Here is a 15,829-nt window from a genome sequence, read left to right as displayed (position 1 = left end):
ATTCGCCTGTAGTTTTCCTTATGTCCACCAACAGCAGTTAGGGACTGTCAACACAGTGACAAATCTAATTTTTCTAATTTCAATAGCTCTTTAACCATTACTCCTAAAACTTTCAAAACTGGTTGTAGCTAACCTGATAGACACACGTTGCACACACTTTTTTTTGTCGATTTACATCTCGCACTATTTTAAATTATTTATTTACATTTTTCAAATTCAAATCAAATAAAAGTTTATTTGTCACGTGCGCCGAATACAACAGGTGTAGACATTACAGTGAAATGCTTACTTACAGGCTCTAACCAATAGTGCGAGAAAAAAAAAGGTATGTGTGTGTGTGTAGGTAAGTAAAGAAATAAAACAACAGTAAAAAGACATTTGAAAATAAGAGTAGCGAGGCTATATACAGACACCGGTTAGTCAGGCTTATTGAGGTAGTATGTACATGTGGGTATGGTTAAAGTGACTATGCATATATGATGAACAGAGAGTAGCAGTAGCTCCTTGGTCATGTGTCCTACTGACTTCAAACAAGGTTCAGAATGTACACTCAGTGGCCTACACATTGCACACCCTTTAGTTTGTCCATTTTCATCTCACACATTTTTACATGAATTTTTCAGAATTTAAAACTTCAGTAGCTCCTTGGTCATGTGACCTACTGACTTCAAACAAGGTTCAGAATGTCCACTGACTACCCTTATATAGTCAGTGGACTATAGTTATTCCATTGTACTGGATCTAATACATATTAGCATGTTACATACATTCATAAGTGTAATAAGTTTTTATGACATACTGTGGAAAAACTGTCTTGGCTGCTGACTCTGTCACTTTCAGACATGCGCAGAGCAGACTGAAAGGGGAAGGGTAGCCCTTGACTTGAACCACAGGGGTTCTCTGTAAAGAGAGAGTAATCCAAAAGGCACAGACACACCCCTTGACTTTAAATTGGCACCCTTGACCTGTATGTATTCTATCCTGATTGGTCTCCGTGGTGCTTAGTCAATGGGAACTCCGTTGCTGGCCCCATCATAAAGTTTTTAAACAGTCTAGCAGTCTGACTAAAGTGCCAGAGGTATGAGGAGAGACATCCTCCTTTGTATTTATGGGAACAAATATTTCCTAACACTTTGGATCCTATTCTTGGACAGTTAGAAGACACAATGCGTCAATGAAAAAAATACATATATACTAATTACTATCCATGAGTAACCTCAACCTTGTGGGTCTGTGGGTGTTTGGGCCAATAAAGTGCCAACTCAATTCTACCACTGACTAGTCTCTCATGCCCCTATGAACGGGGACACAGGGCAATAGTTATTAATCTAAACCAGCCCTATTTTACTGGAGTACACTAACCCCTAATTGGGGCTCTTTTCTTAACACACAGTAGCAGTTTACCAGATAAGAAGTCAAGAAGATCAAAAAGTAGATTGTTGTAAGGGTGTATTACGTCCTGTGCTGGCCCCATTGTCATATCCATTCTGGATTCTGAGTGGTAAAATCATAGCTGAAAAATGCCTCTGTATGTGTACGCTGTATGTGGGAATGTCTTATGTCCGCCCTACATGTAGTGTTGATACATGGAATATTCCTCAACTGCATATATCATAAATTGCTATTGCAAATACAAGTATTATGTTCAACAACTGACATTTTCAGATATTATTTTGACAAACACACTTTAACACACTTTGGTGCTTACAATTCATTCTCTATTGTCATAGACTTGATGGGCACTGTCATCTGTGATCTTTGTGATATTACTTTCTTTAAGCACGTACTGATGAAACTGTCACTTAATCTTTTTTTCTTAAAGTCTACAAACGCTCTACATTTATTCACTCTGTGATAGGGTTGGATCCTATATGCTACTTGTATTATTGTCCTGTAAATGGTTCAGTGCCTATAATTTAGGCTGTGTGTAGAATGGGGCATAAAGGAAATGACCTCTACTAGATTACAGTGATAAGGAAATCAGCATACAGTTTTTGTCACGCCCTGATCTGTTTCACCTGTTTCTTGTGTTTTGTCTCCACCCCCGCCAGGTGTCACTTATTTTCCCCAGTGTATTTATCCCTGTGTTTCCTGTCTCTCTGTGCCAGTTTGTCTTGTATGTTTTTCAAGTCAACCAGCGTGTTTTCCCGTGCTCCTGCTTTCTATTCTCTTTTTACTAGTCCTCCCGGTTTTGACCCTTGCCTGTTTTCTGGACTCTGTACCCACCTGCCTGACCATTCTGCCTGCCCTGATCTCGAGCCTGCCTGCCACTCTGTACCTCCTGGACTCTGAACTGGTTTTGACCTTTTGCCTGTCCACGACCATTCTCTTGCCTACCACTTTTGGATTGTTAATAAATATCAAAGACTCTAACCATCTGCCTCCTGTGTCTGCATCTGGGTCTCACCTTGTGCCCTGATAGGTTTGGCCTGTGTATTCATTTGCCTATAACTAATCAGAATTCCATTATGTTTACATAAAAAAGAGAATACTTCAAAATGAGAAGATCCTGCCATGGAAAAGACGACTGGGCGGACATAAAGTGGAAAGGAGGGGAAATAACTCACACCATGCAGCAGGACACCTTCAGCTGCGGGGTCTTTGTAATGCAGGTTTGATAGTTATATTTTCAATAATGAATGGTTAGCTGTTATGTGACAATTAGGTCAAAAATTATATTTAATTTTTCGGTGTAGATGGCCAAGGAAGTTGCACAGAACTTCCCCAACATCCACTCCCAAATTGATATGGAACCTTCAAAAACACATGGAGCAACTGCAAAAAGAAATGGCAGAGAATATAATAAAAATGTCTGGTATTTAATTCAAAGTGAATGTAAATTCTTTATTTTTATGGATGGCTAATTCGTCATACTGCATTGATATTTAATATTATTTATAACATGTTACACTTTGTTTTGTTTCAGATTGAATGTTTTGCATGCCAACGGTGGTTCCATGTGCTGTGCCTAGGAATGAAGATTACAAGAGTTCAACAGAGTAAAGAACACAAACTGGAAGTGCAGTCTTTGTTGTTGAAAATGTCTGCTATACCCCATCCACACTGAAGAGGCTCTGAAATGTACATCAACCAGGGATAAAGAGAAAGTTAACACTGTGAAATGTTTTGTACTTATTTTAAGTAAAGTGTCTGACATGTTGGAAAAGATTAAAGGTCTGCAATTTCTGTTTAATTTGTCAATATTACATTTTTATTAATTGATTTTCTGGCCACTATTACTGTGGTTACATGTTCAGTATATGTTTTGACCAGCAAACCCACTGCAGCCTACCTCACTAGCTCACTCTCCATCCCTGCTTTGGACAATTAATAGCATGACTCTCGTACTTTGCCCTTTTCCTTTATGGTTGATATTAATGATGAAAGGAGATATTATCTGTCTCTCTCCTATTGTGTACCGCTGTTAAATACTGTGGAAAAAAAACCCCAGGGAAAATAAGTACTTAGAACCACCAATTATTATAGATAAATATGAAAGAAAAGGGTTAACACAACACTGGACTGAACCCCATAATTGTCAAACTAATATTAATGAACAACAATATAGAAGATACATGACTAGAGGTTATGCAATATGGGTGTATATCCACTGCATGCTTCTTAGGTGTGTAATTGACATGACCAAGGAGCTATTGAAATTTAAAACTATGAAAAATGTATGTTACACTGCGTGATTTTACAGTACACAAACAAGAGTGTGCAATATATAATGCTAGTCCGTGGACCTTCTGAAGTTTGTTTGAGTCCAGTAGGTCACATGACCAAGGAGCTATTGAAATGAGAAAGTTTGAAAAATTCATGTAAAACGTGTGAGATGAAAATGAACAAACCAAAGGGTGTGCAATATAAGAGGGTAGTCAGTGGACATTTTGAACCTTGTTTGAGTCAAGTAGGTCACATGACCAAGGAGCTATTGACATTCGAATGTAAAAAAACGAATTCAACTAGGAATACAAAATGCTGTTCACATTTCCACATTTATTAGCTTTGGAAAGCGAATTAATGTCCAAATCGTATAAATAAGGCCTGTGCAATGTTGTGCACAATTTTTCCAACATCATGACACTTATTTGGAGTCTGTGGCTCAAGTGGTTTGAAAGCGGGAATATCCGTTGAATATCCGTCTTGAAACTGGCTTTACCTCGGTTGTTGGCCCTAACAGTTTGTGGGCACCGTTTGTCACCGTTATAGTGCAATTAATGTATTGTTTAGTGTTGTTGCTTTGCTGGCATGCATCCCACTTATTTTTTTTACCCCACGAAGATTTACATACTAAAATCGCCACTGGTGTCAGGCCAGAATATTGCTTTTTCCAGTAATTAGTATTGACAGCAGCCTAGGTCTTCTTCATTTGTTTCATCTGATCAATATTGGTTAAATTAAACGTGGGTTATCTAGCTAACGGATGGAGTCAGAATTCAAATAAACTGAAAGGTAAATGGGCTAATTGGACGATTTTAAAACGCATGGTATGAATGTTGCACTTTGACAGGCAATAGTATCATTCACTCGTCGACTGGTCACGGTCAGGGCATTCCTGTCCTCCGTCCCGACGGTATCCTAATGGTAACAGTTTTCACTGGTTTTTGTCTGGTTGGCGAGTTCCCTGGGGGTGTGTTATAGCTACACGGGGCTGTTAAGTAAAATGAAAGCAATATTTTATCAAAAGTATTCACAAATATTGAAAAGTGCGTAGCCTATTTTACCCAAATTTAAAAAATATATATATGTTTGTAGATGGCGCACGTTGGTAACACCTCCATTGAAGTCGTTAAACGTTTGAAAGTGTAATGAATTGTAGTTTAGTTGTAGGCCTATCAACTATTAATTGATATTTTCGTTTTATGTAAATAATATTCAATTATGGAATCTTGTCATCCTTTTCATCATTGAAACTTCAGGAGCCTAAGTCAGAATTCCATTGAACATGGATGGTGACCAGGGCTACGGCAGCGTGGCAGTGGGCCCTGGGCTGTCAGGCAGTCTGGGTTGCGCTGCGACGGTCCCGCTGCTGATCACGGACCCCTAACCAGAGACGCCGAAAGGGCAGCCCATGTCCAAGGAGCAGATGGAGCTCGAAGCGGCGGGCTTGGGGTGGAGGAAAATACACTCCCGCCTAGTGCTGGTCTTCTGGTTGGGTTAGCTGGCCTTGCTGGGCGCCTCTATCGCCCTCAAAGTTTGGAGCCCCCGACCGGTCGCACTGTGGCTATTGTGGTGGCAGAGGGCGCTGTTCTACAGCCTACAGTCCTCACTGTTCATGGACACCCAGAACGAGGTGCCAGGTGGTATGACAGTGAGTTAAATTGGGGTCAAGAATACAGTAGCTGCACTATATAGACTGTCTTTACAATGTAAATTGTGCATGTGCAGGGAAATTGGCGCCTTAAGTAATATATTGTTATTGTCTTTAACTACAAAACGCACAAAAAATGACAAAGCAAACTTAATTAAATTAAGTAAATTAATCCATGATAAGGCCTACTTAGATATACACTATATATACAAAGTATGTGGACACCCCTTCAAATTTGTGTATTCGGCTATTTCAGCCACACCCACAGGTTTATAAATTTGAGCACACAGCCTTGCAATCTCCATAGAGAAACATTGGCAGTAGAATGGCCTTACTGAAGAGCTCAGTGACCTTAAACGTGGCACCGTCATAGGATGCCTCCTTTCCAACAAATCAGTTCGTCAGATTTCTGCCCTGCTAGAGCTGCTTCAGTCAACTGTAAGTTCTGTTATTGTGAAGTGGAAACGTCTAGGAGAAACAACGGCGCAACCGCGAAGTGGTAGGCCACACAAGCTCACAGAGCGGGACCACTGAGTGTTGAAGCGCATGGTGTGTAAACATTGTCTGGCCGGGCCTCCCGAGTGGCGTAATGGTCTAAGGCACTGCATCGCAGTGCTAGAGGCATCACTACAGACCCATGTTCGATCCCGGGCTGTATCACAACCGGCCGTGATTGGGAGTTCCATAGGGCAGCGCACAATAGGCCCAGCGTCGTCCGGGTTAGTGAAGGGTTTGGCCGGGGGGGGCTTTAGTTGGCTCGTCGCGCTCTAGCGACTCCTTGTGGCGGGCCGGGTGCTCGCAGGCTGACCTCGGTCGTCAGTTGAACAGTGTTTCCTCCGATACATTGGTGCAGCTGGCTTCTGGGTTAAGCGGGCGGGTGTTAAGAATCACGGTTTGGTGGGTCATGTTTCGGAGGACCTTCGCCTCCCGAGCCCGTTTGGGATTTTCAGCTACAAGACAAGATCAGTACTGAGTACAGCCTCGAAGCAACATCAGCACAAGAGCTGTTCGTCGGCAGCTCTATGAAGTGGGTTTCCATGGCCGAGCAGCCGCACACAAGCCTAGCATGCTGACCACACCGCTCGCGTTGCAAAATAAATGTAAACATACATGTTATTCAATTATTGCACCCACACTGCTCGCGTGGTGATTGAAAGATGAACTGAGTTTGGTCGGTCGTCATGGTAACTATGAAAGTTAGATGCGAATCGCCATATAAAGTCCAAAGAAGAGAAACCCTGGAAGGAGGAGAGATGACTAGAAACGATATGGTTGACCGTATTAATTGGATTAATTGTCGGAGTAGAGGACCTTGTGCATTTCAGGTAAAATACCTCAACATTTATATCTCAGGACAAATTAGCTAGCAACAGCAAGCTAACTAAATAGGACAAATATGCTAGCAACTGTAAGCTAGCAAGCTAAATTGCCATAAATGTTTAATGCTTTCGACCTATAATTTGTTCGACCTATAATTGGTTCAGAGTTTGTTTTGATATTTCAACCTGCGTGTCGTGAACGCGTTTGGTGTGGGGGGACAAAATCAATTTGCGCACGATGGCGCACGCACGTGGCCGATTTGGGTACTGTGTAAGATCACCACGCGCAATGCCAAGCATGGGCTGGAGTGGTGTAAAGCTCGTCGCCATTGGACTCTGGAGCAGTGGAAACGCGTTCTCTGTAGTGATTAATCATGCTTCACCATCTGGCAGTCCGACAGACGAATCTGGGTTTGGCGGATGCCAGGAGAACGCTACCTGCCCCAATGCATAGTGCCAACTGTAAAGTTTGGTGGAGGAGGAATAATGGTCTGGGGCTGTTTTTTCATGGTTCAGGCTAGGCCCCTTAGTTCCAGTGAAGGGACATCTTAACGCTACAGCATACAATGCCATTCTAGAATATTCTGTGCTTCCAACTTTGTGGCAACAGTTTGGGGAAGGCCCTTTCCTGTTTCAGCATGACAATGCCCCCGTGCACAAAGCGAGGTCCATACAGAAATGGTTTGAGATCGTTGTGGAAGAACTTGACTGGCCTGCACAGAGCCCTGACCTCAACCACATCAAACACCTTTGGGATGAATTGGAACAATTAGGCCTGCGAGCCAGGCCTAATCGCCCAACATCAGTGCCCGACCTCAGTAATGCTCTTCTGGCTGAATGGAAGCAAGTCCCCGCAGCAATGTTCCAACATCTTGTTGAAAGCCTTCCCAGTAGAGTGGAGTCTGTTATTGCAGCAAAGGGGGGACCAACTCCATATTAATGCCCATGATTTTGGAATGAGATGTTCGACGAGCAGTTGTCCACATACTTTTGGTCATGTAGTGTGTGTGTATTTGGAAAGTATTCAGACTGTTATCTTTGTCCACATTTTGTTACGTTACAGTCTAATTAAAACATGTATTAAAAAATGTTTTCCCCTCATCAATCTACACGTATGTTTAAGCCATTTTTGCAGAATGTATTAACAATACAAAACTGAAATATCTTATTTACATAAGTATTCAGACCCTTTGACATGAGACTTGAAATTGAACTGAGGTGCATCCTGTTTCCATTGATCATACTTGAGATGGTTCTACAACTTGGAGTCCACCTGTGGTTAATGCAATTGATTGGACATGATTTGGAAAGGCACACACCTGTCTATATAAGGTCCCACAGTTGACAGTGCATGTCAGAGCAAAAAAACAAGCCATAAGGTGGAAGGAAATGTCCGTAGAGCTCCGAGACAGGATTGTGTCGAGGCACAGATCTGGGGAAGGGTACCAAAAAATGTCTGCAGCATTGAAGGTCCCCAAGAACACAGTGGCCTCCATCATTCTTAAATGGAAGAAGTTTGGAACCACCAAGACTCTTCCTAGAGGTGGCTGCCCGGCCAAACTGAGCAATCGGGGGAGAAGGGCCTTGGGCAGGAAGGTGACCAAGAACCCAATGGTCACTCTGACAGAGCTCCAGAGTTTCTCTGTGGAGATGGGAGAACCTTCCAGAAGGACAACCATCTCTGCAGCACTCCACCAATCAGGCCTTGATGGTAGAGTGGCCAGACGGAAACCACTCCTCAGTAAAAGGCACATGACAGCCCGCTTGGAGTTTGCCAAAAGGCACCAAAAAGACTCTCAGACCATGAGAAACAAGATTGAACTCATTGGCCTGAATGCCAAGCCTCACGTCTGGAGGAAACCTGGCACGATCCCTAAGTTGAAGTATGATGGTGGCAGCATCATGCTGTGGGGATGTTTTTCAGCGACAGGGACTGGGAGACTAGTCAGCATCGAGGGAAAGATGAACAGAGCAAAGTACAGAGTGATCCTTGATGAAAACCTTCTCCAGAATGCTCAGGACCTCAGACTGGGGGCGAAGGTTCCCCTTCCAACAGGACAACGACCCTAAGCTTCGGGACAAGTCTCAATGTCCTTAAGTGGCCCAGCCAGAGCACTAATGTTAACCTAATTATCCTAATCTTGTACATTAATTAGCCCATATATCCCGAGGCTATGCTGCTGTGTAAATTCTCCTAACCTGCTACGATAAAGTCACCGGTTGTAGCTTTATCGAAGTCTCATGTTTTTAAGGAATCTCATGGTATGGGACAGGATACAGAAGTATGGAAGTGTTGACGCCACTTTCCCAGTGTAGGATTAATAACCCCTCCCACTAATTACTTATTCATCACAAATGACCATAGGCCTAATCCATAGAAAACGCTGGTTAAAGGCCAATAAGCCTACACAAGACAGTCTCAGGAACAGACTAACTGCATCTGATCTGCTCATGCTTTAGTACAGTGCAACACCAGTGAATTGTTTTCTTCCTGTGGTGAAGAATGTGCAGGAATGAGCTGGGAACATGAGGCAGATAAGACCAATGGACTGAACGACTCTGTTGGGGTTTGTAGTCCAAACGGGCTATTTTAGTCTACAATTATATCAAGCTTGTTGGTCTTCACATACCTACAGTATTACCACATCTTAGCTCCGTGGTTCTACGACCTCTGGCAAGTGGTTTATGTTTTTACCACAGAAAGTCTCTCAGAATGACCTTCCCTTCAACACCACCTCCCTCCCCCTACTCCTCCAACTCCAAGGCCCAAGCCCTGGTCCCAGCCTGGGCTCCCAGCCTTCCCACTGCCGGGGTGTTTGTGACCAGCCCAGGGATGGACCGCCTTGGCACCACCTCCCTGGAAACCCTGATGCTCCAGCCAGAGGAGGCCATAGTCATCAAACTGTTTGAGTCTGGCAGCTACTCCTCCTAGGGCCTGTGGTCTGGGGCATTGGGCAGAGTGAGAGGGGCTAGGAGAGGATAACTAGGCAGCAATGGGAACTATTTCGCCATCGCTTCTGTTGCGCACAAATGGTAATGTGGGCCAGGGAGAAGTCAAAGAAAAAAAAATGTGGGCCAGGGAGAAGTCAAATAATTTTTTTTTTTGATACAGCCTTCTAAAAGGCTGTATCAAAATGTTTTTGAAAGGTCTTAAAATAATAAATTGTATAGTAATAATTTGTTCTGACGACAGTGTCAACTTCAGAGGGTGCTAAATATTTGGAATACAATGCAAACACATTTTAAAGGCTATGGCTGTATTTACACAGGCAGCCCAATTCTGATCTTTTTTTCACCAATTGGTCTTTTGACCAATCATATCAGATCTTTTTCAGAGTGTATAAACACAGGCATTGTACTGTTTGTTGTCATGAGTAACAAACACTTGATTCAACATGTTACAGTTGAGAAACAAACATTGTATGACGTATCCTGAGGTATGTAGCTGGATAATGTGGTGGAACATACAGTAAATCACTGAATCAACCACAATGATTGGTGGGAAGGTCACACGTGTTTCTGGTTCATCCATTGTACATTACTGCCTTGATCAACGTATTTGTGTCTAAAATCAAACCAGTTTGGAACTTAACATGGTGTGTGTGTGTGTGTGTACACACACTTCCTTTTTGCAATATGCATCCCTTCTAACTCTTATGTAGAGAAAAAGCTAGAAATAAATAATTTTAGGCCAACCAAACCCAAACAGCGTCAGCAGCCAGAGGAGTGAGTTTAAAATAACACTTGCAACATGTCTGGGCCTGGTGAATGTTTGATGATTGCCCATTCTCATCTAGAACAGGGTTTCCCAAACTCGGTCCTGGGCCCCCCAGGTGCACGTTTTGGTTTTTGCCCTAGCACTACACAGCTGATTCAAATCAAAGCTTGATGATTAGTTCGGAAACCCTGCTCTAGGGAATGACACTTCTCCAGTGTGTGATCTGATCCCAGAATATATGCCGCGTTCAAAACAACTTGGAATTGGGAACGGACGACAACGACGAGATGAGCTCCGACTGGGGAAAAATAATTTTAAACGGTCATCCAAGTCGGAAACTCAGGCATCTTTCTAGAGCTCCATCTTGCCGACCTGAAGATCACTGATATGATTTGACCTCGTTCCCAGTTGAAATAACCAATAATCGATGATTATGACGATGATGCAATTCAAAGGCAAATTTAAAAGCCGGTGCAGAAGTTTTAAACTGATCGAGGGATAGACGTTTTTTACTGTGTTTGGTGTGAGTTGACCAGCCACAGAGGGGCGCCGGAGGGGATGGCTGACGTTTTATGTGCTCCTAACCAACTGTGCTATTTTGTTCCTTTTTTCGCACATTTTTAAACTTATTTTGTACATAATGTTGCTGCTACTGTCTCTATGACCGAAAATAACTTCTGGACATCAAAACAGCGATTACTCACCTTGAACTAGAAAAAAAAAATTATATTTAATGAGTCCGACGCGAAGGATATACTGCTTTTTCCGGAATGGGCCCAAATCCCTGTCATTTGCTTGAAGAAAAGACATGCAATCATTGGAGAACAAAATGGATGAGCTCCGATCAAGGATATCCTACCAACGGGTCATTAAAAACTGTAATATCTCATGTTTCATCGAGTCATGTCTGAACGACGACATGGATAACCTACAGCTGGCGGGGGTTCGGTCCATCAGCAAGATAGAACAGCTGCCTCCAGTAAGACAAGGGGTGGTGGTCTGTATCTATTTGTAAATAACAGCTGGTACACAAAATCTAATACTAAGGAAGTCTCAAGATTTTGCTCGCCTGAGGTAGAGTATCTCATGATAAGCTGTAGACCACACTATTTACCAGGAGTTATCTATATCTTTCGTAGCTGTCTATTTACCACCACAAACTGATGCTGGCACTAAGACGGCACTCAACAAGCTGTATAGGGCCATAACCAAACAGGAAAATGCTCACCCAGAGGCGGCGCTACTAGTGGCCTGGGACTTTAATGCAGGGAATCTTAAATACGTTTTACCTAATTTCTACCAGCATGTTAAATGTGCAACCAGAGCAGAAAAAAACTCTAGACCACCTTTACTCCACACACAGAGACGCCTACAATGCTCTCCCTCGCCCTTCATTTGGCAAATCTGACCATATCTCTATCCTCCTGATTCCTGCTCACTAGAAAAAACTAAAGCAGGAAGTACCAGTGACTCGCTCAATAAGGAAGTGGTCAGATGATGCGGATGCTACGCTTCAGGACTGTTTTGCTAGCACAGACTGGAATATGTTCTGGGATTTTTCCAATGGTATTGAGGACTACACCACATCAGTCACTGGCTTCATCAATAAGTGCGTCGATGACGTCTTCCCCACAGTGACTGTATGGACATACGGCCAAGGATTACTGGCAACATCCACACTGAGCTAAAGGGTAGAACTGCTGCTATCAAGGAGCAGGACTCTAACCCGGGCGCTTATAAGAAATCCAACTATGCCCTCCGATGAACCATCAAACAGGCAAAGTGTCAATACAGGACTAAGTTTGAATCGTACTACACCAGCTCCGACGCTAGTCGGATGTGGCAAGGCTTGCAAACTATTACCGACTACAGAGGGAAGCACAGCCGTGAGCTGCCCAGTGACACGAGCCTACCAGACGAGAAAATAACTTTGAGGCAAGCAACACTGAAGCATGCACGAGAGCATCAGCTGTTCCGGACGACTGTGATCACGCTCTCCGTAGCCGATGTGAGTAAGACCTTTTAAACAGGTCAACATTCACAAGGCCGCAGGGCCAGACGGATTACCAAGACGTGTACTCCAAGCAAGTGCTGACCAACTGGCAAGTGTCTTCACTGACATTTTCAACCTGTCCCTGACCGAGGCTGTAATACCAACATGTTTCAAGCAGACCACTATAGTCCCTGTGCCCAAGAAAACCAATGTAACCTGGCTAAATGGCTACCGACCCATAGCACTTTGAGTGCTTTGAAAGGCTGGTCATGGCTCACATTAACACCCAGAAACCCTAGACCCACTCCTATTTGCATACCGCCCCAAAAGATCCACAGATGATGCAATCTCTATGATGCAATCAAGACAAATGAGATGATTGTGGACTACAGAAAATGGAGGACCGAGCATGCCCCCATTCTCATCATCGGGGGTTTAGTGGAACAGGTTGAGAGCTTCAAGTTCCTTGGTGTCCACATCACCAACAAACTATCATGGTCCAAACACACCAAGTCAGTCGTGAAGAGGGCACGACAACGCCTAATCCGCCTCAGGAGACTGAAAATATTTGGCAAGTGTCTTCAGATCCTCAAAAGGTTCTACAGCTGCACCATCGTGTGGATCCTGACTGGTTGCATCACTGCCTGGTATGGCAACTGCTCGGCCTCTGACCACAAGGCACTACAGAGGGTAGTGCGTACAGCCCAGTACATCACTGGGGCCAAGCTTCCTGCCATACAGGACCTCTATACTAGGCGGTGTCAGAGGAAGGCCCAAAAAATTGCCAAGGACTCCAGCCACCCTAGTCATAGACTGTTCTCTCTGCTACCGCACGGCAAGCGGTACCAGAGTGCCAAGTCTAGGTCAAAAAGGCTTCTTAACAGCTTCTACCCCCAAGCCATAAGACTCCTGAACAGTTGATTAAATGACTGCTCAGACTATTTGCATTGTCCCCACCCCACCCCCCATTTTTTTACGCTGCTGCTACTCTCTGTTTATTACCCATGTATAATCACTTTACCTCTACCTACATGAACATATTACCTTAATTACCTCGACTAACTGGTGCCCCCGCACATTGACTCTGTATATAGCCTCGCTACTATTGTTGCTACTTAATTATATGTTATTTCTTATTTTTTAAATGTTTTATTAACTGCATTGTTGGTTAAGGACTTGTAAGTGAGCATTTCACTGTAAGGTCTACACCTGTTGTATTCGGCGCATGTGACAAGTAAAATTTGTTTTGATTTTATTGCAAGTATTTCACTTTGTGTTGTGGCCCCAAAGGTATAATGTTTTTCATGGTACATTTCTGCTTATCAAACAAGCCAAACCCATTAATTTAATACTAGTATCTAAATATCAGTATCTTAACACGCTGCCAGTCATTAATTAGTTGAATTAGTTTGAAGAAACAAGTTTAATTATTGGCAAAAGAGCTGATCTGATTGGTCAAAAGACCAATTAGTGGAAGAAGATCAGCATTAGGATGCCTGTGTAAATGCAGCCTTATACAGTCACAAACAACCACCTGCGGTAAACCCAACTGTTCTGAACAACTTATCTTTTCTTCTCACCCCATTCCTACCTTTATCCCAAACTGCTGGCACTCCATTTTTTTCTCTTTTTTTCTCACTCCTTTTACTTCCTCAGTAATATTCAACGTTTCCAAAAATATCTGCCTCTTTCCATTTAAAATGTGAATATTTCACAATCAACCAACCAGGTCTACAGATGTAGAATCCCAAAACCAGTACGCCCACTTCTCATACACCCACAGGGGGGTGCACTACTCAATATTATGAAAGTGTTCTTAATGTTTGGTATAATCAGGTGGCCCAATTCTGATCTTTTGCCCAATTATTGGCAAAATAGCTCATCTATTTAGTCAGAAGACCAATTAGTCGGGGGGGGGGGGGGGGGGGAATTGGGCTGCTTGTGTAAACATATCCATTGTTTCTGGCATTTCCCTACAGTTCATACACATCACATACCTACCTAAACCTATAAACCCTAGGGGTCATTATGGCTTCGTTAAGACAGGCAGCCCATTTCTGGACTTTTTTCTCACTAATTGGTCTTTTGACCAATCGGATCAACTCTGAAAACGATCTCATGTGAAAAGCTCTTATGTGATTGGTCAAAAGAATATCAGAATGTAGCTGTCTGTGTAAACGCACCCGTTGTGAACTCAATTTCTCAGGAAGGATCTGTTTTACATCATGTCACGCCTTCTCTCTCTCTCTCTCTCTCTCTGGTGTTTCAAATCAGGCGAACATGTGATATGGAATCCAATTGGACTGTCGTCACACTGTGCATTGTTGTCCATAACAAACTGCATTCCCAGATGAGGTAATTGTTATACCCAGGACATGTTATTTTGATTACACTGTACTTTCTGCTTGTTGGGAATACTGCGTTTGTATTTTAAAATTGCATTATGCTTTGCTATTGAATTAGACATGGTCAAGTGAGGCTGGCCTGGCTGAATCATGCCAGTATTGTATGGAGGAACACAATATGCGTTCCATCACAGGGGTCTTCCTCAACCAAGAGGGCACTTACTCAGTGTTCCTTTGTGTCAACCGCTGGTACATACAAGGAACTAATGTTAAGACTTGTACAACAACCAGGTGGTAAATTAACTGGTTGACCCTCTGTGCTGCACTGCCTCTTGTGAAGTCTGGATGTTAATGCCAGTTTATCTCAGGGCACCATTAGGGTCAGGAATGAGAGAGGTGGTGATTTCTCAGTTAGATGAAGTTACTTCTCATTGGGTATGGCAAGATACCACATTTCACCACATTTGTCTTTCTTATGCACAAACACCGAGACTGGTGTGCACGCAACAAGACATGCACTCGTGCATGCACACACAAACTGATTCAATCAGGAAAAGTATTTAATATTTTCATTACTTATAGCCTAAGCCTGATTCTTATCTACCTAATAGCAAATTAAGCAACCAGACGGCCTTTCTTCGGGACAGCCTCAATAACAGAATAGATCTCACCACAGAAATGAGAAAGACCATTAATAAAGGAAAAAAAAATGTTTTACTTCATTTTGATCAAATTTATTTTTGGAAGACTATGAACAAAAATATATTCATGTCCAGAATAGTCCAACTGCAGTTCCCAGACAGACTGAAGAAAAAACACACAGTCCCTTGTAGCTTTACATTCTCCCCAACTGGAATGTCTGTCATTGGAAGATTCCATAATGCTGGAAACTTTGAGAATCTACAGTATGAGATGTATCTCTGTGTCCCCAATAACGATCTGCTTTCGATTACAAAAGAGACAATGGGACCACATCAAAGCACATTTTCCCTTCTACCATCACGCTCTTCGCAGATGAAATGTAACTCTTTCTTTATCCATTCTCACAAAATTTGAAATCAATCTCTATGACATTTTATTACCTATTTGTGCCATCCAGAAATGCATAATATTAAACCATGACATAAAACCATGATTAAA

The 15,829-nt window shown here is 42.8% G+C and overlaps 1 long non-coding RNA gene across 1 annotated transcript; it reads left to right on the top strand.

Moving 5' to 3' along the window:
• The first annotated feature begins 2,391 nt into the window (after positions 1-2,391).
• On the top strand, positions 2,392-3,193 carry LOC115204915 (uncharacterized). Its single transcript, XR_003880522.1, has 2 exons — positions 2,392-2,612; positions 2,927-3,193. It is a non-coding gene; the product is annotated as an uncharacterized LOC115204915 (long non-coding RNA).
• Positions 3,194-15,829: the final 12,636 nt, after the last annotated feature.

Source organism: Salmo trutta, chromosome 13 (genome assembly GCF_901001165.1).
Source record: "Salmo trutta chromosome 13, fSalTru1.1, whole genome shotgun sequence".
Taxonomy (NCBI): Eukaryota; Metazoa; Chordata; class Actinopteri; order Salmoniformes; family Salmonidae; genus Salmo; species Salmo trutta.
The sequence above is the reverse complement of the archived record's forward strand: the minus strand, read 5'-3'. Positions and strand labels throughout refer to the sequence as shown.